Raw genomic sequence first — 18,847 nt, 5'->3', positions numbered from 1 at the left:
ACTATCATCATTTGCACTAAAATAGTAAAATATCAGCGCCCTTTTTGCATGTACGCCATAGCACATCTATTTGTACATGCCTGTGAAATTCCTCCTCAGACACAGCCTGTGGAGGGCTGACAGCACATACTCAACCTTCATGCAATTCTGACTGAGTTCTCAAAGCCTGCTAAGTGTTAATAGTCAGTCCTGGTGGGATCTCTTGGCATGCATACAACACGTGCCTAGCACACATAAGAAACAAGCAATTAATATTCATATCTAGTGTTGCTGTTCATGCTTGGGTAAAGTGAAATTCTCCTCAAATATCAGATTGGCTCCTGAAGCAGTCATAGCACAAGAAAACTGTAACAGGCTTTTGCAAGAGATGAGGGATGCCTGTAATTTTGCACGTGGTAGCAGCCCAGTGCCTAGCACTATTGCTTTGCAGCACCTGGGTTTCCAGCTTAAAAACTTTGCATTTGCATAGAACGTGTGTTATCATGCATTTCCTTCAGGCAACCTAGTTTTCCTCCACACCTCAAAATCATACTAATATGTTAATTGGTCCCCCCAAATCGGACTTAAACTATAATAGTAACATTAGGCTTTGATAGGAGTTATGCCAGAAACCCAGTAGGAGCAATTTTCTGAGCACTTTGCGATTTGAAAGCTCTTGCTAATGTAATGCTTACTTTGTCATGCAAGGGATTAGCCTGTCATGGGAAAGGTTGTCTAGTGAGTCTACATGCCTGAACTGTTGTTGGAGGAAAGCTCTGACTGAAAGGAAAGGTGAATGTGCATTTTGGACAGAAAAAGCATGCTGGTTTGACCATTGGAGGGTTGTGAAAGTAATTGAATGTGATTGGACAAATGCACTGTAATCGTGTTATGACTGTGAGATTGTGTGTGTCGTGCAGGTGGCCCCTAGTGACAGATCAGGATCTTACAGGTAGAGTGATCTTCAGATTGTGTGGATTGGTATATATATATATATATATATATATATATATATATAAATATATATATATATATATATATATATATATATATATAATGATTATATTATCATCAATATCATCATTATATCATTATAATGCCCATGTTATGTGTGATCTGGGAATGCCCATGTTATGTATCATCTTGGAGTGCCCATGTTATGTGTGATCTGGGAGCAGGGCAGTTTCTAGGCTAAATTTCACCCAGGGCGAGGGTGTAAAAATCGCCCCCCCCTCCCCCCGTGGAGCCAGGTATAGGTGCCCACAGTATAGGTTAGCTATGTAGGTGCCACCAGTATGTGTTAATTAGCCAGGTGCCTGCAGTATAGGTTAGATAGGTAGATGCCCCCAGTATAGGTTAGATAGGTAGGTGTCTGCTGCATAGGATAGGTAGGTAAGTGACTGCAGTATAGGTTAGATATGTAGGTGACTGCAGTATAAGTTATATAGGTAGGTGACTGCAGTATAGTTTAGGTAGGTAAGTGACTGCAGTATAGGTTAGATTGGTAGGTGACTGCAGTATAGTTTAGGTAGGTAAGTGACTGCAGTATAGGTTAGATTGGTAGGTGACTGCAGTATAGGTTAGGTAGGTAAGTGACTGCTGTATATGTTAGATAGGTAGGTGCCAGTATAGGTTAGATAGATAGGTGACTGTAGTATAGGTTAGGTAGGTAAGTGACTGCTGTACAGGTTAGATAGGTAGGTGAATGCAGTACAGCTTACATAGGTAGGTGCCAGTATAGGTTAGGTAAATGACTGCAGTATAGGTTAGGTAGGTAGGTGCTGCAGTATAGATTAGGTAGCTGGGTAAGTGCTGCAGTATAGATTAGGTAGGTAGGTAGGTGCTGCAGTATAGATTAGGTAGGTAGGTGCTGCAGTATAGATTAGGTAGGTAGGTAGGTGCTGCAGTATAGATTAGGTAGGTAGGTAGGTGCTGCAGTAAAGATTAGGTAGGTAGGTGCTGCAGTATAGATTAGGTAGGTAGGTGCTGCAGTATAGATTAGGTAGGTAGGTGCTGCAGTATAGATTAGGTAGGTAGGTGCTGCAGTATAGAGTAGGTAGGTAGGTAGGTAGGTACTGCAGTATAGATTAGGTAGGTAGGTAGGTGCTGCAGTATAGATTAGGTAGGTAGGTGCTGCAGTATAGATTAGGTAGGTGCTGCAGTATAGATGAGGTAGGTAGGTGCTGCAGTATAGGTTAGGTAGGTAGGAAGGTGCTGCAGTATAGGTTAGGTAGGTAGGAAGGTGCTGCAGTATAGGTTAGGTAGGTAGGAAGGTGCTGCAGTATAGGTTAGGTAGGTAGGAAGGTGCTGCAGTATAGATTAGGTAGGTGCTGCAGTATAGATTAGGTAGGTAGGTGCTGCAGTATAGATTAGGTAGGTAGGTAGGTAGGTGCTGCAGTATAGATTAGGTAGGTAGGTGCTGCAGTATAGATTAGGTAGGTAGGTGCTGCAGTATAGATTAGGTAGGTAGGTGCTGCAGTATAGAGTAGGTAGGTAGGTAGGTAGGTAGGTACTGCAGTATAGATTAGGTAGGTAGGTAGGTGCTGCAGTATAGATTAGGTAGGTAGGTGCTGCAGTATAGATTAGGTAGGTGCTGCAGTATAGATGAGGTAGGTAGGTGCTGCAGTATAGGTTAGGTAGGTAGATGCTGCAGTATAGATTAGGTAGGTAGGAAGGTGCTGCAGTATAGGTTAGGTAGGTAGGAAGGTGCTGCAGTATAGATTAGGTAGGTAGGTAGGTGCTGCAGTATAGATTAGGTAGGTGGGTAAGTGCTGCAGTATAGATTAGGTAGGTAGGTAGGTAGGTAGGTGCTGCAGTATAGATTAGGTAGGTAGGTGCTGCAGTATAGATTAGGTAGATGCTGCAGTATAGATTAGGTAGGTAGGTGCTGCAGTATAGATGAGGTAGGTAGGTAGGTAGGTGCTGCAGTATAGATGAGGTAGGTAGGTGCTGCAGTATAGGTAGGTAGGTAGGTGCTGCAGTATAGGTTAGGTAGGTAGGAAGGTGCTGCAGTATAGGTTAGGTAGGTAGGAAGGTGCTGCAGTATAGATTAGGTAGGTGCTGCAGTATAGATTAGGTAGGTAGGTGCTGCAGTATAGATTAGGTAGGTAGGTGCTGCAGTATAGATTAGGTAGGAAGGTAGGTGCTGCAGTATAGATTAGGTAGGTAAGTGCTGTAGTATAGATTAGGTAGGTAGGTGCTGCAGTATAGATGAGGTAGGTAGGTAGGTGCTGCAGTATAGGTTAGGTAGGTAGGAAGGTGCTGCAGTATAGGTTAGGTAGGTAGGAAGGTGCTGCAGTATAGGTTAGGTAGGTAGGTAGGTGCTGCAGTATAGATTAGGTAGGTAGGTAGGTGCTGCAGTATAGATTAGGTAGGTAGGTGCTGCAGTATAGATTAGGTAGGTAGGTGCTGCAGTATAGATGAGGTAGGTAGGTAGGTGCTGCAGTATAGATTAGGTAGGTGCTGCAGTATAGATGAGGTAGGTAGGTAGGTGCTGCAGTATAGATTAGGTAGGTAGGTGCTGCAGTATAGGTTAGGTAGGTAGGAAGGTGCTGCAGTATAGGTTAGGTAGGTAGGAAGGTGCTGCAGTATAGGTTAGGTAGGTAGGTAGGTGCTGCAGTATAGATTAGGTAGGTAGGTGCTGCAGTATAGATTAGGTAGGTAGGTGCTGCAGTATAGATGAGGTAGGTAGGTAGGTGCTGCAGTATAGATTAGGTAGGTGCTGCAGTATAGATTAGGTAGGTAGGTAGGTGCTGCAGTATAGATTAGGTAGGTAGGTGCTGCAGTATAGGTTAGGTAGGTAGGAAGGTGCTGCAGTATAGGTTAGGTAGGTAGGAAGGTGCTGCAGTATAGGTTAGGTAGGTAGGAAGGTGCTGCAGTATAGGTTAGGTAGGTAGGAAGGTGCTGCAGTATAGATTAGGTAGGTGCTGCAGTATAGATTAGGTAGGTAGGTGCTGCAGTATAGATTAGGTAGGTAGGTAGGTAGGTGCTGCAGTATAGATTAGGTAGGTAGGTGCTGCAGTATAGATTAGGTAGGTAGGTGCTGCAGTATAGATTAGGTAGGTAGGTAGGTGCTGCAGTATAGATTAGGTAGGTAGGTGCTGCAGTATAGATTAGGTAGGTAGGTGCTGCAGTATAGATGAGGTAGGTAGGTAGGTTCTGCAGTATAGGTTAGGTAGGTAGGTGCTGCAGTATAGATTAGGTAGGTAGGTAGATGCTGCAGTATAGGATAGGTTAGGTAGGTAGGAAGGTGCTGCAGTATAGATTAGGTAGGTAGGTAGGTAGGTAAGTGCTGCAGTATAGCTTAGGTAGGTAGGTGCTGGGAGCGGGCATAATAGTAATAACTCACCTTTTTCTTCAGCAGAATAGCCGATCTCGTCCCACGCTGCTTCAATGTACTTCCTTTCCCAGCATCTGTCTCAGTAACAGCGCCCCCTGTGTTGACATGCGGAACATCAACACAGGGGGCGCTGTTACTGAGACAGATGCCGAGAAAGGAAGTACATTGAAGCAGCGTGGGACGAGATCGGCTATTCTGCTGAACGAAGGTGAGTTATTACTATTATACCGGCTCCCACCGCCACAGCGCCCCCCTCAGGCCGCAACAATACAGCGCCCCGGGCGATTGCACGCATCGCACGCCCATAGAAACGGGGCTGTCTGGGAGTGTCCATGTCATGTATGATCGGGGAGTGCCCATGTTATGTGTGATCTGGGAGTGCCCAGTAGTTGCATAGTATGGACTTGTTACTCATTTTCCCAATTGGACTAATCCAGTGTCTGTACTCCACAAAAAAACAGTACAGATTTTATGTGGAAGGTAAATTCGACACTGACCCCGATCAGAAAAATTAGGTGATGCCATGGACCGCAATATACATTTGCTGCTATGGCATAAATTGATCACTGAGGGCCCCGTAGATCAGCTATCATATAGCCAAACTTTGGGCATCATGTAGCGGGGGTGTCAATCGGGGCTGGGGTTGGACTATTACTATATTTTCTGGCATATAAGATTGCTTTTTAACCCTTGAAAATCTTCTGGAAAGTTGGGGGGTCGTCTTATATGCAGGATGTCATTGATGCCAGGTGATGTGTGATGCTGATACGCGATGCACGTACGTGACATGCTGACGTTTATACAATGCTGATATGCGACGCGGGTATGCGACATGCTGATTTTTATACAATGCTGATATGTGATGTGTGTGCGTGACATGCTGATGTTTATACAATGCTGATATGCGATGCGGGTATGCGACATGCTGATGTTTATGCAATGCTGATATGTGATGTGTGTACGTGACATGCTGATGTTTAATTACTGAGTGCTGGAGATTTGGTGGTCGCTGCATATGCTGGGCGGGAGCTCACCGCTCACGCTGCAAGGTCTGGGACGCCCAGGGTATGGAAGAAAGAGATTGCACTGTGCCCATAAAACACGCCTCTTCCACCCGTCTGGCATGCCCTATCCTATTACAGCCTCTCAGATCTCGCTGCTGAGGACTGTAGTGAAGCGGCGCAGGCGCACATGTGCGAGATCTGTGAGGCAGAGAAAGAGGTAAATAGTTTACAAGGGCGGGCCAGACGGGTGAAAGAGGCGTGTTGTATGGGCACAACACGATCTATACTTCCATACCGCTCTGATAAATAGGGAGAGCTGACCAATCCGCTTGGAGACAGGTAGAGCTGACCAATCCGCTTAGGGAGAGGGGGAGTCTACCAATCCAACCAGTCAATCGCCTGTATACTGTTATATACTGGGTATCACATACAATACAGCACCAGTATCTGTTCATACATAGCACCAGTATATGATTTTTTTAAAATTTTTATTTGGTGCTTCATAGGAAGATACCCTCCAAATTTAACTTGGTCTGTGATCGCTGGATAGGGAAATAAATAATACCCCTTCCCCAACCTCCCTACCCTATTCATATGTAACTGCCTATATAATACATACTGTCTGAGATTTGATCTGTCTCCTCTTTTGGACGTAAATGTATATATACCCCTTTATGTATGATCATACTACTTGAAAAGTATTGCACCAATGCCTCTATGCTAAAGCTCTAAATATGTCCTTATGTTGTACATTGTTTTTTATCATGTACCTCTTTTGCCTCCACCGGCAATGTTGTATATTTATCCGGTCTTTCAATAAACTTGATCTTGGGTTAAAAAAAATAAATTATTTGGTGTGCGTTGGAAGAGGGGTAGTCTTATACGGCGAGTATATCCCAAACTCTATATTTTAACTGGAAAAGTTAGGGGGTCATCTTATACGCTCATTCGTCTTATACGCCGGAAAATACAGTATAGTTGAACACAGACTATTGTGCAGCAGGGGGTTATTTTGATTATCACTCGCAACAGTCAAATAACAGCAATACCCAGCGCCCAAATTACCACACGCTTCTTTTAAATAGATGCCAGATTCCAGGTTGGCAGAGAAGTGCAATTTCAGCTTCAGTCAGTATGGAAATTTATAGGCCTCTATTAAGAAAAGAAACATACTTTTGACAGCATTACATTACAAAAAGTCTTGTGGGGCTCTGATATACTTTCCCAGCAATGTTCAAAGAAAACAGAATTTCAATTTTGTGAGTAAAAAAAATGCTGGTATCAGTACTGACAACTAGTTAAAATGTATGAATAGTCACATCTGAGCATCCTGTAAGTCCATATGATGTTATAGGAATTATGGGAAGTCTGGTATTATTGTTTTTTTAGGAAAACATTGGGAAATAATATTTAAAGTGGGTATTTCCTGTTTCTTATCACACTTTTCTTTCTGCACATTCAGTGTTGCCATAGCAACATATACTGCTTTGTGTGTAACAAAGATGTCCAGTTATACCCTGATACTAAGCTCACGCACAGTTTTACACATCACTGCAACACACAAGTGATGAAATACTTTTTTTTATATTTAGAATGTCTAAAACACACATAGCAGGGAAATGTGTATAAACATACCTGGCAACTAGCAACATATGTTTACTCCTGACCATGATAAAATAGTCTAACGTTGCTATTTTCTTTTGATAACTGTGATGGGTAACTGTCACGGAAAAGCTCCTTTACCACCAATTCCCTGAACGGTCTCCTGCAAACAGGCTATATCAGCAGGATCAGAGCACACATACTGTATGTTTTGTAAGATGATGTTCTTTTATATGTATTGGCTTTCAGGAACACTAAGGAAGGATGTCATTGCGCTGCACTCTAAAAGGCTAAGGCATATCCCCTGCTTCTGGGTTCCTCTGTACCGCCACAGGCCCCCCTCTCTCTTATCTTTTCATTTCTCCCAAGACAACCACTTCTAGGAAAAAGATGTACAACACTTCTTTGTAGATAATGGCAAATGGGCTCTGGGAGTTTGCTGAACTGTGGGTACATTGAATGTAATGTAATCTGGGTACAGCGTAGGCATTAAAGCACTAGGCGTGGAAATGAAGCGGGAAGTTGACACAGCAGGGTGTTGCGCTAGCTAACATATGTTATAATACCTAGAGGACTCCTGGAGTTTGCTGGTTGCTACTGGTAAGTTTTCTATTTCTCTTCTTTTCATTTGTGTTAAAGAATTGCTATGAACATATACAGGGGCGTCGCTAGCCCTGTTTTAGGGGGGCACGTGCCCCCAATCTTTCCTGGGGTGCCACGGATCTCCGCCCGGCCGCCCCCTCTGTCAAGACTCAGCGGCTCCCTCCAGCCGCCGCGTCACTGACAGTCTCAGACCTCAGGATCAGGCGGCGAGCCGGCGACCAATCGTGCGGGCGCTAGGACCCAGCGCCCGCACTAATATGCGGAAGTGACATCACTTCCGCATATCGAGCGGGTGCGTCCAGTGCCCGCTCGTACATCTGGTCGGGTCGCCGCTGATCCTGAGGTCTGCTGAGAGGTAGGGGGGGAGCGGCGGCGGCGGCTAGAGGGGGGGCCTCCCTGTCACTCACTCACTCAAGGGGCTCCCTGGCACGCACTCACTCCCTAAAGGGGCTCCCTGGCACGCACTCACTCCCTAAAGGGGCTCCCTGTCACTCACTCACTCCCTAAAGGGGCTCCCTGTCACTCACTCACTCCCTAAAGGGGCTCCCTGTCACTCACTCACTCCCTAAAGGGGCTCCCTGTCACTCACTCCCTAAAGGGGCTCCCTGTCACTCACTCACTCCCTAAAGGGGCTCCCTGTCACTCACTCACTCACTCCCTAAAGGGGCTCCCCTGGCACTCACTCACTCCCTAAAGGGGCTCCCTGGCACTCACTCACTCCCTAAAGGGGCTCCCTGGCACGCACTCACTCCCTAAAGGGGCTCCCTGGCACTCACTCACTCCCTAAAGGGGCTCCCTGTCACTCACTCCCTAAAGGGGCTCCCTGGCACGCACCCACTCCCTAAAGGGGCTCCCTGGCACGCACTCACTCCCTAAAGGGGCTCCCTGTCACTCACTCACTCCCTAAAGGGGCTCCCTGTCACTCACTCACTCACTCAAGGGGCTCCCTGGCACGCACTCACTCCCTAAAGGGGCTCCCTGGCACGCACTCACTCCCTAAAGGGGCTCCCTGTCACTCACTCACTGCCTAAAGGGGCTCCCTGTCACTCACTCACTGCCTAAAGGGGCTCCCTGGCACTCACTCACTGCCTAAAGGGGCTCCCTGGCACTCACTCACTGCCTAAAGGGGCTTCCTGTCACTCACTCACTGCCTAAAGGGGCTCCCTGGCACTCACTCACTACCTAAAGGTGCTCCCTGTCACTCACTATCGGGGTCCCTGTCACTCACTACCTAACTGGAGGCGCCTGTCACTCACTAGCTAACCTGGGGGTCCCTGTCACTCACTACCTAACTTGGGGGGGCTACCATATTAAGGGGGCATTCTGCCTATTTATGTGAAATGCTGTCTATTTATGTGCCTCATGACTGCTGAATGTGTCTTGTTGGGAGCCTTATGATTTGTTGGGGGCCTTATGATTGCTGAATTTGTCTTGTTGGGGGCCTCATGATTTGTTGGGGGCCCTCATGATTGCTGAATTTGTCTTGTTGGGGGCCTCATGATTGCTGAATTTGTCTTGTTGGGGGCCTCATGATTTGTTGGAGGCCTCATGATTGCTGAATTTGTCTTGTTGGGGGCCTCCTGATTTGTTGGGGGCCTCATGATTGCTGAATATGTCTTGTTGGGGGTCACATGATTGCTAACTGCGAGACTATGGGAAAAGCTGAATCCTTATCATATGAGACAATAGCATTAAACCTAATTTTTTAGCGTTTTAAAACCGAAAGTAAAACTGGGAGGTTCTAAAAAATTGAATACATTTTTCAGGAGTAGGATGGATGAAATTGTTTATCTTCACAGTTTATTTTCAACTTGGATTTTCCATAATGTTCATGTATGAGTTAAAACGTTTGTACAGTATTTAGTTTAAATTGCTGTTGCCACTTTGCGATAGATACCGGTAAGTGACTTTTGGGTTGCAGTTTGGGCACTCGGCCTCCAAAAGGTTCGCCACCACTGTCCTAATCTGATGTCCCACCATTGCTAGGTTCATGTAAATTTGTCTCCACCCGTTACCACACCTATATTCTGATCCATGGCCCACCCATTTTTTGGTGCGGCGCGATAAGCACGCCGCACAACGTGATCGTCATATTTTTGGCACGCTAGCTGCAGTGTGCTGAATTCTGCTGCCTACAGTATGTACAGTATACGCTGTTCTCTAGTGCTTGCACTGTGTGCTAATTTACCTCCAGTGTGTACAGTGTAAGGTGTTACTCTGTGCCTTTATTGATTGTAAACCAGCTGTATTGTATGCTGATCCCTGCTACTTTCAGTATGTACAGTATTAGCTGTAAAGCCTGGTACACACATACAATTTTGATTAGCCAATTTTAGCTCTGTTCATAAAATTCATTGTCTGTTGGCCCACTTACTGCACGGGGGTGGGAAATTGGGGGTCAGTGATTGACCAATCAAAATTGTATGTGCGTATACATCTTTGATCTATGCCTATACTGATTGTAAATGATCGAAATAAAGGACAGGGGGCTCCGTCCAATATTTCGATGGGCAGGCCCGTTATCCGTAGCTTACACCGCTGCTAAGTTCATGTACATTTGGCCCCACCCATGGCCACGCCCACTCACTGCATGGCCACGCCCATTTTTTGCCGCGGCACCTCCCCACCTGGTGCCCACAGGTGCCACTGATCTCCAAGGACCCTAGAAACGCCCCTGAACATATATCAGTCAGAGCTGCACAGATCTATTAGGACCCCAGAGTTGGCTGTATGGACACCCCTTAGAGGGAGTCACTAAAGGTGTGGTGCAAAGTTAAAGTAATACTTATACATACCTAGGGCTTCCTTCAGCCCCCCGTAGCCCGTTAGTTTCCCTAATTTTGGCCTGGTCTCCTCCAGAGCAGGGACAAGGTCCTCCAGCACCCAAGGCTGAGACACCAAAGTGCGCCCCTCCATCCCTCCCACCGCAGCCATCACACACTGATTGCTATTAGACTAACAGGCGCCACAGGGCCCACAACCTCCCCAACACCTTAATATCTAGTTATCTGGCTTGCAGTCACTGCTATGTATCAACTTTTCTTATCTCTTTCTGCTTCATACACAATTAGGAAAGACAACTGAATGAATTGTGCGCCCCCTCCTACACTGCGCCCTGAGGCTGGAGCCTCTCCAGCCTATGCCTCGGCCCGGCCCTGGTCTCCACTATTCAGCCGATGTGGAGTCTGAGATCCAGCCTAATTGTGGACCACTGCGCACCTCGGTCCCAGCCACGCGCATCCCCGGATTGTGCTCTGGTCATTGAGAGCATTCTGCGCAAGTGCAATTATAGTCTTCAAGTGGAATGAATATTAATGCAACAAAGAACCGCACTCACATCTATGGGTATGCTGGTGCCGAGCTCCTAGGCTGCTCAACAGTATACTTTCGATGAAGGAGTCCGCACACAGACTTAAGGAGCAACCAACGTGAAGTTTATTATCACATACATATGCAATAAATGTCTGACTTGCATAGGCCGACGATCGTTGGTCAGACATTTATTGCATATGTATGTGATGGGACAATAAACTTCACGTTGGTTGCTCTTAAAGTCTGTGTGTGGACTCCTTCATCGAAAGTTTGAAGTGGAATGAAACTCAGGATTTCTTCTTTGCTTTAAAAGATTATTTAAAACATACTAGCACAAAAAAATGTTAGCAGAAGAGCATTTAAACAGTTAAACACAGCACGTTCTTCTTCAGTGGAAAGTTTCTTGCTGCATCTGAAGAGTTGATAACGTTATCCTTTGTTTACATATCTTTCTTAGCTACAATAACTATACATTACTGGCAGTGCTGAAACTGACTGCACACATATTAGAAGCTCAGGGAGCTGAGAAGAAGTGATCACTGGATACATTAATGTTTAACCACTTCCCGACCGCCTAATGCACAGGGGCGGCCGGGAAGTGGAGCTCACCCACAGAGGCAGCGGTCCTTTTAGGGGCATGGGCGGAGCGATCGCGTCATCCGTGCCGCGATCCTCCGCCGGCGCCTGTCTCCGCTCACCCGCCGCAACATCCCGCCGGCCATACGGAAGCGCCGGCGGGATGTTAACCCCGCGATCGCCGCATACAAAGTGTATAATACACTTTGTAATGTTTACAAAGTGTATTATACAGGCTGCCTCCTGCCCTGGTGGTCCCAATGTCCGAGGGACCACCAGGGCAGGCTGCAGCCACCCTATGTCGCACCCAAGCACACTGATTTCTCCCCCCCTGCCCCAGATCGCCCACAGCACCCCTCAGACCCCCCCCCCTTGCCCACCCCCCAGACCCCTGTTTGCACCCAATCACCCCCCTAATCACCCATCAATCACTCCCTTTCACTATAAACGCTATTTCCCCCCCCCCTGCCCCCAGCCCCCTCCTGATCACCCCCCCCCCACCCCTCAGATTCTCCCCAGCCCCCCCCAGACCCCCCCCCCTGTGTACTGTATGCATCTATCCCCCTGATCACCTGTCAATCACCTGTCAATCACCCATCAATCACCCATCAATCACCCCCTGTCACTGCCACCCATCAATCAGCCCCTAACCTGCCCCTTGCGGGCAATCTGATCACCCACCCACACCAATAGATCGCCCGCAGATCCGACGTCAAATCACCTCCCAAGTGCAGTGTTTACATCTGTTATCTACCCTAAACACCCACTAATTACCCATCAATCACCCCCTATCACCACCTGTCACTGTTACCCATCAGATCAGACCCTAATCTGCCCCTTGCGGGCACCCAATCACCCGCCTACACGCTCAGATTGCCCTCAGACCCCCCCTTATTAATTCGCCAGTGCATTAGTTACATCTGTTCTTCCCTGTAATAACCCACTGATCACCTGTCAATCACCCATCAATCACCCCCTGTCACTGCCACCCATCAATCACCCCCTGGCACTGCCACCCATCAATCACCCCCTGTCACTGCCACTCATCAATCAGCCCCTAACCTGCCCCTTGCGGGCAATCTGATCACCCACCCACACCAATAGTTCGCCCGCAGATCCGACGTCAGATCACCTCCCAAGTGCAGTGTTTATATCTGTTCTCTACCCTAAACACCCACTAATTACCCATCAATCACCCCCTGTCACTGCTACCTATCAGATTAGACCCCTATCTGCCCCTAGGGCACTCAATCACCCACCCACACCCTCAGAATGCCCTCAGGCCCCAGCCCTGATCACCTCGCCAGTGCATTGCTTGCATCTATTCCCCCCTCTAATCACACCTTGAGACACCCATCAATCACCTCCTGTCACCCCCTAGCACACCTACCCATCAGATCAGGCCCTAATTTGCCCCGTGTGGGCTCCTGATCACTCGGCCAAGCCCTCAGATCCCCCTCAGACCCCCTTCCGATCACCTCCCCAGTGCATTGATTGCATCTATTTTCCCCTCTAACCAGCCCCTGAGACACCCATCAATCACCTCCTGTCACCCCCCTAGCACTCCTATCCATCAGATCAGGCCCAATACAACCTGTCATCTAAAAGGCCACCCTGCATATGACCGGTTCCACAAAATTCGCCCCCTCATAGACCACCTGTCATCAAAATTTGCAGATGCTTATACCCCTGAACAGTCATTTTGAGACATTTGGTTTCCAGACTACTCACGGTTTTGGGCCCGTAAAATGCCAGGGCGGTATAGGAACCCCACAAACTGACCCCATTTTAGAAAAAAGACACCCCAATGTATTCTGTTAGGTGTATGATGAGTTCATAGAAGATTTTATTTTTTGTCAAAAGTTAGCGGAAATTGATTTTTGTTTTTTTTCCACAAAGTGTCATTTTTCACTAACTTGTGACAAAAAATAAAATCTTCTATGAACTCACCGTACTACTAACGGAATACCTTGGGGTGTCTTCTTTCTAAAATGGGGTCATTTGTGGGGTTCCTATACTGTCCTGGCATTTTAGGGGCCCTAAACCTTGAGGAGTAGTCTTGAAACAAAATTTCTCAAAATGACCTGTGAAATCCTAAAGGTACTCATTGGACTTTGGGCCCCTTAGCGCAGTTAGGGTGCAAAAAAGTGCCACACATGTGGTATCGCCGTACTCAGGAGAAGTAGTATAATGTGTTTTGGGGTGTATTTTTACACATACCCATGCTGGGTGGGAGAAATATCTCTGTAAATGACAATTGTTTGATTTTTTTTACACACACCCCATTTTAGAAAGAAGACACCCCAAGGTATTCCGTTAGGAGTATGGTGAGTTCATAGAAGTTTTTATTTTGTTGTCACAAGTTAGCGGAAATTGATTTTAATAGTTTTTTTTTCACAAAGTGTCATTTTCGCTAACTTGTGACAAAAAATAAAATCTTCTATGAACTCACCATACTCCTAACGGAATACGTTTGGGTGTCTTCTTTCTAGAATGGGGTCATTTGCGGGGTTCCTATACTGCCCTGGCATTTTAGGGGCCCTAAACCGTGAGGAGTAGTCTTGAAACAAAATTTCTCAAAATGACCTGGTGAAATCCTAAAGGTACTCATTGGACTTTGGGCCCCTTAGCGCAGTTAGGGTGCAAAAAAGTGCCACACATGTGGTATCGCCATACTCAGGAGAAGTAGTATAATGTGTTTTGGGGTGTATTTTTACACATACCCATGCTGAGTGGGAGAAAGATCTCTGTAAATGGACAATTTAAAAAATTGTCATTTACAGAGATATTTCTCCCACCCAGCATGGGTATGTGTAAAAATACACCCCAAAACACATTATACTACTTCTCCTGAGTACGGCAATACCACATGTGTGGCACTTTGTTGCAGCCTAACTGCGCTAAGGGGCCCAAAGTCCAATGAGCACCTTTAGGCTTTACAGGGGAGGACAGTAAACACACCCCACAAATGACCCCATTTTGGAAAGTAGACACTTCAAGGTATTCAGAGAGGGGCATGGTGCGTCCGTGGCAGATTTCATTTTTTTTTTGTCGCAAGTTAGAAGAAATGGAAACTTTTTTTTTTTGTCACAAAGTGTCATTTTCCGCTTACTTGTGACAAAAATTAATATCTTCTATGAACGCAGACTGCAACGCGTACAAAAATACGCGTTACCGCAATCCGCACGCGTAGATATGCGGCAACGCGTATTTTTGTACGCGTTGCGGTCCGCAATAGCGCTAATTGCGTCCAATAATACGCATGGCGGCCGGCGACTGGTGAGTCGTCAAAAACGAAACTAAGTGACAGCGGGGGACCAGAGGATTCCAGAGCAGCGCCGAGGGCACAGGACTGCTGCAGGGGGCTGGTAATAGCCCGAGGTAAGTAAAACTCTTTACCCCCCATTCAGTTAAGGTTCCCTTTAAGGGGGGTAAAGCCCACGGTCCTCAAGTGGTTAAATATAGAAGTTATGCAATAAATTACAATGGCAGCTTTCAGAGCAGATAAACTGTACTTTTGGAACTTGTCATTTGTAAATGGATAATAATACTTGTGCACAAAAGCAAATATGATAACTGTTTGGGTAATAAATAAGTAGGAAAATACATTTTTATTGACGAACTGTGCATGCACAGAATGTTCCTGGCCACAGGAGCATGATTGAGGGATGTGCCTTGCCTGGCCCAGTGGCTCGCAACCCAGCTGGTTTAGACCTTACAGGGGCTTACAGTGGCACCGCGGAGGGGCTGACAGGACATCGAGGAAGCAAATGGACTACATGGGGCTTCAAGGAGTCCCAGGTAAGTATAAGGTAAGTATAAATCCTTTTGCTATCATTGGCTCACATATGGGGGGAGGGGGAAAAGGCCACCTAGTACTGCTATCTGGGGTTGCCGGGGGGGGGGGGGGGGGGGGCACCTAATACAGCTATATTGGGAGGGGTGGGGGGGGGGGTGTCATGTTAACTCTTTTTTAGGTTCTTACTGGCCGTGGGAGCCCTTGTCACTCACAGTTCCATGATATAAGCCCTGCACTTGTTTGGGGATTTGCAAGAGGCTGAATAGATAGATAAATATTTAGGATATATGCCACTTAAAAATATTTCCTGATTGTTTTGGGTGGCAGCATATGTACAGTCTCTGAACTTACATGTTAATTGGCTCCCTACCAAGTAGTATGTCTTGTCCTATGGAGAAGAGAGTGGAGGAAGAGCAGGAGGCATCCTACTGGGACTTGGAGTGGTGGAGCATAAAAACAATTGGCTTGGTATTTTCCAGCTTGGTAAATTGGTGATGAAGAGGTTGCCCTTATCAGGAGACAGCTGGACACGTGGTAAATTGTCATCCGAAATGTTCACAATTAAATGTTTAAAGCAACAAAGTGTACCCTGTGTACATAACCTTACAATCTCTCATTTGACAGTCTATGTTTGAAAAATAAGAAGTGTCTTTTTGTATGTGCAAAAATACTATGTAAGTAAGCCACAATAATGTTTGTCATTAATTCTTACAATGTGTATAGCTGACCTAAAAAATCAGAGCAAATCTAACTAAAAAAGCCAGGTGACCAGCAATGGTAGACTAAAAATGCTATCTTGCCTACGGCCCTATTTCTTTTTAATCCTTTTCTGCTTTACTTACATCATTACACAATGATGGGAGATTTACAGTTATGCTGTCCCTGAATTATGCTATTTATTTAGCAAATATGAGAAATATAAAGCAGTCTTTTTTGCCAAAAGGTAAATAGTTCAGTTTGGTCAGTTCTGTGATTCAGATCAGGGGCCCATGACAGCCCTACGCCACAGAGTACCTCAGAGTACTTTTTTTTTTTTAATAATTATACCATGCCCGGTCCGCCCCCCCCCCTTCCCCCCCGATAATTGTAGAAGAGCAGGCCCCCCTCGTCTGATAAGGTGGCTGGTGTGAGGAGGGGGACTACGTGGGCATTGATACTCCCTGGCGGCAGTTACTCTATAGTTTCGGCTTCCACGAAGCCAGGGAGAAAGAAGGAGGACTCGGAGGAGTGACGTCGTGACGGAGGGAGCGGACCACGGACTGGCTGCCTATCCTCAGCTCAGACAGCGTGCTGCGAGCCTGTGACTGTCTGGACTGGAGCCGGAGGCCGGAGCGGAGGAGCTGCCCTGGAGCCGGAGGCTACCCGTGCGTCACCCGAGGAGGAGAGCGGAGTGACCCGACCCGTCACCCAACCCCACGCAAGCTGCAGCATTGTAAGTACTGTATATATTAATGTTGTGCCTGGTGCTGCTGGCTGCTGTGGAGAGAGGTGTGTGTGTGTGTGTGGGGAAGGGGGAATTATTATTTTCTGGTGAATGCTCCCCACATAGTGATTATTTTCTGGTGAATGCTCCCCACATTGCGATTATTTTCTGGTGAATGCTCCCCACATTGCGATTATTTTCTGGTGAATGCTCCCCACATTGCAATTATTTTCTGGTGAATGCTCCCCACATTATGATTATTTTCTGGTGAATTCTCCCCACATAGCTATTATTTTCTGGTGAATGCTCCCCACATTGCGATTATTTTCTGGTGAATGCTCCCCACATAGCGATTATTTTCTGGTGAATGCTCCCCACATAGCGATTATTTTCTGGTGAATGCTCTCCACATAGCGATTATTTTCTGGTGAATGAATGCTCCCCACATAGCGATTATTTTCTGGTAATGCTCCCCACATAGCGATTATTTTCTGGTGAATGCTCCCCACATAACAATTATTTTCTGGTGAATGCTGCGCACATACCGATTATTTTCTGGTGAATTCTGCGCACATAGCGATTATTTTCTGGTGAATGCTGCGCAAAATCTGCTGCCAATAACATTGCATTTGTGGGGAAATCTGCTGCCAATAAGATTGCATTTGTGGAGAAATGTGCTGCCAATAAGATTGCATTTGTGGGGATATGTGCTGCCAATCTCATTGCATTTGTGGGTAAATCTGCTGCCAATCTCATTGCATTTGTGGGGAAATCGGCTGCCAATAAGATTGCATTTGTGGGGAAATGTGCTGCCAATCTCTTAGCATTTGTGGGGAAATCTGCTGCCAATCTCATTGCATTTGTGGGGAAATCTGCTGCCAATCTCATTGCATTTGTGGTCTAATATGCGGCCAATCTGACTGCATTTGTGGGGGAATATGCTGCTAATCTGATTCCATTTGTGAGGAAATATGCTGCCAATTTTATTGCATTTGTAGAGAACTATGCTGCCAATCTGAATCCATTTGTGGGGAAATCTGTTGCCAATCTCATTGCATTATGTGAAGAATCTTCTGTTAATTTGATTGCATTTTGTGGTCGGCCGGCCCTCCACCATGTGGTGTGGAAAAAAAAATGGCCCTCCATGCCCGCGAAGTTGGACAGCACACTGCTAAGGTCCTGTATATATAGCCCCACCCATGACCATGCTCACATGCTGTTGTGATCATCCTCTTTTTTTGAAATCAAAATATGGTCACCCTAGCCAACCACCACCCATACCTGGCCCTGGCCGGCGGCCATGCTAACCATAAAGGGGCAGTGGCCAGGGCAGGGCCCCAATGTATTGCTATTTGCTAACCTACATGGAGGGGGGCTGCAGTGGCACCCATATGGCTAACCTATATGGTGCGGGGTAGTGGCACCCATGTCTGGCTAACCTAAATGCTGGGGGGCAGTGGCACCCATGTCTGGCTAAAGTATATGCTGGGGGGCAGTGGCACCCATGTCTGGCTAACCTATATTCTGCAGACAGAGAGAGGCACGTAGGGTGGCACTAGATGCTATGGAAGGCAGCCCCAAGGGGGTAGCAGGGGTTATAGGCCGTGCCTCCGGAACAATCAAGTAACATAAGTAGCAAACGAGAGTAGATATCATATTTGTTGCCTCTGAAGAAGCAGATCTTTCTGTGAAACGGCTGTTAGGCCTTGCAAATTTCTGTCGGGGATCTTGGGGAAGGAATAAAAGGAGTTTATGCATCACTTGTGCTGACTGGTGCCCGGATATCTATCTACTCTCGTTTGCTACTAACCTATATTCTGGGGGGCAGTGGCACCCATGTCTGGCTAACCTATATGCTTCATGGGGTTGGAAGGTCATGGGGGGCCCATAACATTTTTTTGCTATGGGGCCCAGTCATTTCTAGCTACGCCTCTGGCCCCGCGGAAATTTTACATGCGGCCCCAAGCACTCTATTGATATTGAGCCCCAAAACCTACCAAGGGGAGCTGCAGTGTCAGGGAGATGTAATCAAAGTAAGAACATAGCTTTTTAAGGATTACCACTGTTTAATACACATATAGAGATGTTCATTATCAGCACAACACCAATAAAAAGTAAAAGAAAATGAATGAAGGAGGGCCCCTAGAGGGACCCTCTGGCCCAAGGGCCCCGGTGTGCTCGCAACCTCTACATGCCCTATTGCTACGCCA

This window comes from Hyperolius riggenbachi, chromosome 2 (assembly GCF_040937935.1).
Source record: "Hyperolius riggenbachi isolate aHypRig1 chromosome 2, aHypRig1.pri, whole genome shotgun sequence".
Taxonomy (NCBI): Eukaryota; Metazoa; Chordata; class Amphibia; order Anura; family Hyperoliidae; genus Hyperolius; species Hyperolius riggenbachi.
Note: the sequence above shows the minus strand (reverse complement) of the source record.